Source organism: Molossus molossus, unplaced genomic scaffold (assembly GCF_014108415.1).
Source record: "Molossus molossus isolate mMolMol1 unplaced genomic scaffold, mMolMol1.p scaffold_m16_p_4, whole genome shotgun sequence".
Taxonomy (NCBI): domain Eukaryota; kingdom Metazoa; phylum Chordata; class Mammalia; order Chiroptera; family Molossidae; genus Molossus; species Molossus molossus.
Genome location: NW_023425377.1, coordinates 103,354,200 through 103,360,199, shown reverse-complemented (window position 1 = coordinate 103,360,199; position 6,000 = coordinate 103,354,200).

Sequence of the window (6,000 nt, the reverse complement as noted above, 5' to 3'; positions counted from 1 at the left end):
GCGGGCCGATGCTCTAACCGCTGAGCCAAACTGGCCAGGGCAAATACTGAAAATTTTTAAAAGAAAAAGTGATTGCTATAAATTCCAACCATGTTAATGGGCATTTTACCAGACGAAGGCTGTCATTGTATATGTTGACTTCTGAATGTTTAATTCACCAGAACACATTAAGGCAGCACTCTTAGTAAGCCTACTAGGTCGTGGAAATTCTCTCCCCATAACTGAGTTATCATAAGGCTAATTAAAATAAGTCTCTGCTGGTATAGGTCTACATCCTTATACACATATCCACATAGATACCTAGGCAACACCACAGGACTGCCGTGTAAACAATACATGGATTCCAAATCCACATAGACCAATGCAAATTATAATTCCATATTGCTTTCCAAGATAGTAGAAAGATGAGAGCAAGCCTTGCTCGCACACAGAATTTTTCTCTGCAGGCATTAGTCCCTGATTATTCAGGGCGGCAGTGTTAAGGCTCTTTAGCTTTAATAGCCTGTTCAGTTCTGAATCCTGCTTGCAGAAAGTGTGCTCAGTTCCTGCTCGTCTACGCTTGACTCGGCTACACACCTGGGAGAAATTTCTATTTTAATTTGCATTCAGAATTATTTTTAAAAAACCATCATCAATTTGAAAACAACTACTATCTGAATACACAGCCAAATAAATCTTCTCCCATTTATAACATCCAGGAAAACCCAGATTAGGGAGTAAGAATTTCCTTCCAGGACTCGGCTTTTGTTCGTATATCCTGAGGATCGAGAGGGTTTTGCCTTGCATTTTGTATATACAGAAGTAAAACCAAAAAACACAAACATATATTCTATTTTTGCATTAAGTTTTAGGCTGCTTATACAATTTAAAAATATTCTATCTATCTATCTATCTATCTATCTATCTATCTATCTATCTGTCTATCTATCCGTCTATCTATCTATCTATCTATCTATCTATCTATCTATCTATCTATCTATCTATCTATCTATCATCTGGTAGAATTTAGTGCCACGAAAGAAGCAAACCTAAGTAGGACAACATCAAATATGTTTTTAATGGTCATTAAAATAAATCTCAAGAGTAAAGATACCTAAGAAGATCCAATTCTTGGAACAATGTAGAAAAAAAATGGTTCTAGGAAGCTAAAATTGAAGTGTCCTTTTCATGGATTTAGTGCAAATTCTCTCAGAGAAATTGATAAATTTCACTATGGAGTGGTTGCTAGGATACCTCTCAAAATCTATTAAAGCAAGCTCTTTTCTTTAAAGGGTTGGGCAGGGTTTCCATTATTTCAAAATGATATTGAAAATCACGATAGGTGTTCTCTTGGGTTTTATCTAAGTGACAAGACGGGTGAATGAATGACCCTTAAGGAAAAAGAAATAGTGATTATCAAGGTTTTTAAAAATAAGTGTATTCTCTTGTATGATTTATTTTAAAAGTAGGCTTGTCAAAGAGGTTCAGATTCTCAGAATCTGAGAAAAAGAGATAAAACTCAAAGGCAGATGGACAACGCAAAATTTCTTTGAGGTAGTGAAAGGCCTGTTCCCAAAAAAGCAAGGAGCCAAGTTTACATTTCTAGTGGACTTATTATTTGCCCGGTGTCATCATAAAAGTCCACTTTTTTTCTGAAATTGAAAGTAGCACAGATGTTTTAAGCATTTCACCTTTTGAATTTCTGTTAATTAACTAGTATAAGAAAATGATAAGCACTTCTACAGAAACATTTATGTCCGGTTCTATTAGAAGGCAGACAAGCTGGGAAAAGATGGACCAGTTTGGGGACTCCTGGACTCGAGCACACAGTGAAGAAAATTCTGCAGCAACGTACATGGGAAGAGGCAAATCTTTAAAGACAAGAAGTCTCACTGGAATGTTAGAAACATTAAAAAAAAAAATTCTTCATGTTGTCTTATGAGAAGAATATTTCTGAAAGGTCTGCCTATTATTACAAAGGGTCCTGGAATTCTTGCCAATTATAAAGGTAGGCTGAGATTTTTCAAAAGTAAAGCTGGAATCAGCCTCTGATGCAGATATTTCTACCTCCTTATGTTTTTCTACAGCTTCATAAGATAGCATATATGTTTTATTTTGAGTTATCAAAGATCACATTTTTGGTTAGCATGACCAAATCTGTGGTTTATAAAATGAAGTAAAGGAGCCAGAAGAAGTAGGTCTCTACTCACCAGCTGGGTCTCTGATGGGAGGACAGGTGAAGGAGGATTCGCAGGAGCTGGCAGAGTGACGCGCTCCAGGTACAAGTCCTGTCTGCGCAGGGGCCCCTGCCAAGGGCTTGACACTCGGTGTAGTGGGAGAATTTCCAGACACCCAGGATTCCACTCAAGCTCTCCTCGGGACTGGAATAATAAAATAACTAAAAGAAATAAAAACACAGAAAGTCGTATCTTTGCTGAAAGGAGAGAAGAACGATGTGTCAATAAATGTGTGCTGAAGGAATGAATGAAAGAATTGCGCAAAGTTCTAGTATCTTCTTAAAATATGATAGATAACTTGCCATAGCTAGGGACCAGCAATAAAGAAAGGAGAGCCATTTTCAGTACCTCTGGGGTGCATGCCTATAGCTATCCCTACTGGTATTTTGAACTTTTATTGATAATAGTTGAATATCAAATTTGTCAAACACCAGTGGAGAACAGAGAAGGGGTGGCACTCTGACCCCAGTGAAAGTGAACTCCGGTACTCTCCCCTGGTCACAGTCATCCACGAGATCTTGTTCGTGTTTCCTCACCAATACTCCCAATCACGTGAGTACCTGAGATTGTTCACGCCATCCTCCCTGCCTGCGGTTGCTGTGGTCTCCTCATCAACTCATGGACACTCTCCAGTCTTTGCTCTTGCAGCATTCCCAACGTAAAGGGTTGACTGCAATATATCCACGGCTACACACCCTATGAGAATGAAATAGAAAATTCTACAATTAACTTCTTATTAAAAGCAAAACTTTCATTCACTTCAAATGCCACCTAAAGAAACAGTAGCTTAAGGAAGATTGAACTTTATTTCTCTATCATATAACAGAAGTCTAGAGGAGAGCCGTCCAGGGCTGGGATAGGAGCATTGTGGTCATAAAAACCTCAGGCTTCTGTATTGTTGCTGCATTATCCTAGCTCTGGCTTCTATTCCCAAGGTCACCTCTTGTTCCAAGATGATGGCTTCCAACAATCACATGCAAAATGCAATGCTCCCAGCTGAGTCAACCTTGCGGGAAGCTTCACACAACTTTCCCACATGGCCACACATAGTTTCAACAAGGTCTGAGATATGTAGCTAACATTTTAGCTGGGCGCATTACTTCCCCTCAAAAAGACAAGGCTTCTCTTACTAAGAAAGGAGAGGAGAATGGCTATTGGACATTAACTCACAGTCTCTATGGGCCTTTGAAAAGTCTTTGAAAGGGAGTTGGTGAACTGAATGCACATGCAGATGCCCAGTAAAAGGCTGAATAGTGGGAGAAATTCACCTGTTTTATCATAAATAACCAAGTAAATAAGTTTACATTAATATTTTCTCAGTTAAGCAATTAAACATATGTATAAGAGAAGTCTGCCACCTCTTCCAAAACTATGGAGGGTGTTGTCCAGGGACATCTTGATTTGCAGGTAAATAAAAGCTGCTTTTCCAATGACCTTGGGAGAGATCAATGCCCTTGAGTGTAGAAATAATTTACCAATTCTACCTAAAAGTGAGAGGGAAGAATCTGCAACATTTTTAGGCAATCATAAAAGACTTAAAAGCAGCAGCAACTAAGAATGATGGAAGTCAGTATATTCAGGAAAATAATAGTTAATACTTATGGATTGTTTACTATTTGCCAGGTCCTATTATGACCACTTTGCTCTCTAATAGGCACAACAACTCTGTGGAGTTGGTACTATTATTAGCCCACTTTTACCAGTTAGGAGACAGAATAGTTTAGTAGCTAGCCAGCAGGCACACTGCACCTGTCAATCAGTGTGGACCAAGAGTCACAGCAGGGTGGGCTGCTCTCCGGGCTGTGCTCTGAACCACTGCCCCCTCCTCCCCAGAGGTGCAGCTATCTGATCAGAAGACAGTGTGACATGATAGGATCACAAATTGTCTGAAAGTTGAAAGAAATTCATAAGCTTTATTTTTAAAATAATCTCAGAGACATCAACCAAATACTGCTTTTCTCGAGGTGATTTTTATTCCAATTCCAGTTGCTACTTTCTATCAGCACAAATGACAGCTATTAAGAAATGCTGCTTGGAAAGCATGGCAGCCCTTACTTCTTATAAAACCAGTTTACGATGAAGCCACAAGGGAAAAGATGTTTATCCCCAGGGGGCCTTTCAACTCAATGTCAAGTTACAGGAGACATAGTTCTGCACCCAGACAAATGAAATGTTTTTACTGTTGACCTTCAGACCATCCCCACTTACTTGACTTTCTGAATTCAAAAGAGAAATTAAACAAGAATATACCACATCCCATATTGACTAATATTACTTCAAGACTTCAGAGTTAAATTCCTCAGAAATGTAGACACTATAAAAGATGACATCAGAGGTAAAAATCTCAAACAATTTTGACTTGTTGTAGGATCTTTAAACTGTAAACTGTACCAAAAAAGGGCAGTAGAGGGTGTAATTTGTTCAAATAAGAAAACAGTCCAGAAGTCCACTATTTGAAAAACTGAGCAGTGCAAATGCTGTCAGATTATAACTCATACGTTCTAAATTCAACTTAATATAATCGAAGTGTCTTCTAAAACTATGAGTTTGCTAGGTGTTAACTGTTAATTGCATTTGAGGTTAATAAAAGTATAACTTATCTTCATTAAAATTACTTTTAATCCTTCATTGTTTAAATTTATTCCATAATTTACTTTTATTACAAAAGTAAAAAAATAAATAAAATCATATCACCGGAAGATGATTCTCCTAATTTCCCAGTTACTTGGAATTATATCTGACTTCAATTATCTAACAAAACATACTGAGTACCTACTACGTGTCAGGCACTGTTCTAGGTGCTGAAAATGCACTAATGCATAAAATGTAATGTGCATTGCCAAATTGTTCACGAAATAAACGATAGCAATTTACATGTACCTCAATAGCTTATGACTGTAGCATTAATAAAATCTGACAAACCAAATACTTTTTGAATTATATATCTTGTATTAAAAAAGAAAAAATAATTTTTTTCAGAATACTAGAAAGTTTGACAAAATTGGGCTTGGCTGAGGTATGCAGAACAAAGCAGTAATTTATAGTAAATGTAATAAAGATCTCCCCGGGTAGGTATCTGTGAGTGTTTGTTGGTTAGTAAGGACTGTGAGTTCTACAGGTGGGGATCCATGGCTCTATACCTCTGAGAAACGTCATCCATTAATCTGGCCTCGAGTACACTTGACCTAGATCTTTTCCCTTGGTTCCAGGGTCCTTGAATGATCTCCCATTGTCAAGTCATTACTTGGCAGAATGGAAGCCAAATTCTTAGCTCAATATTCAAGTCGCTCCTCCACAGAGTGCTGTTCCCACATGACTGGACTCATTCCCCATCCCAAACCCATGCATCATATTTTCCACTCAGACGCATCAAACCCTGGCTGTTCTAAAAACACACGTCACTTTCTCACCTCTGATTTTGATCTCATTGTCCACCTGGGAATGTTTTTCTGTTTCTTCTTTCACTGTGCAAGTCTCATTCTAATGCCACTGATTTTGCAAAGTTTCTTCAGGGCCCCAGGTCCAAATGAACACATCGTCGGCACTTCTATATTTCCACGTGGACCTCTAGTGTGGCACTTGTTTTATGACGCCTTACAGTCCAACTATCGTTTGTACTTCTTGCCCACCTCCCCAAAACCACTCAAAATGTTTGAGCACCAAAACGGGCAACCAAAAGTATGTATAAAAAGAAATTAACCAAAGAGCATCCTTGTATTTGTACCTCAAGCTAAAATTTGACACCATTCTTATGTAAGAGATTGGGGTTATTTACCTGTTGGTC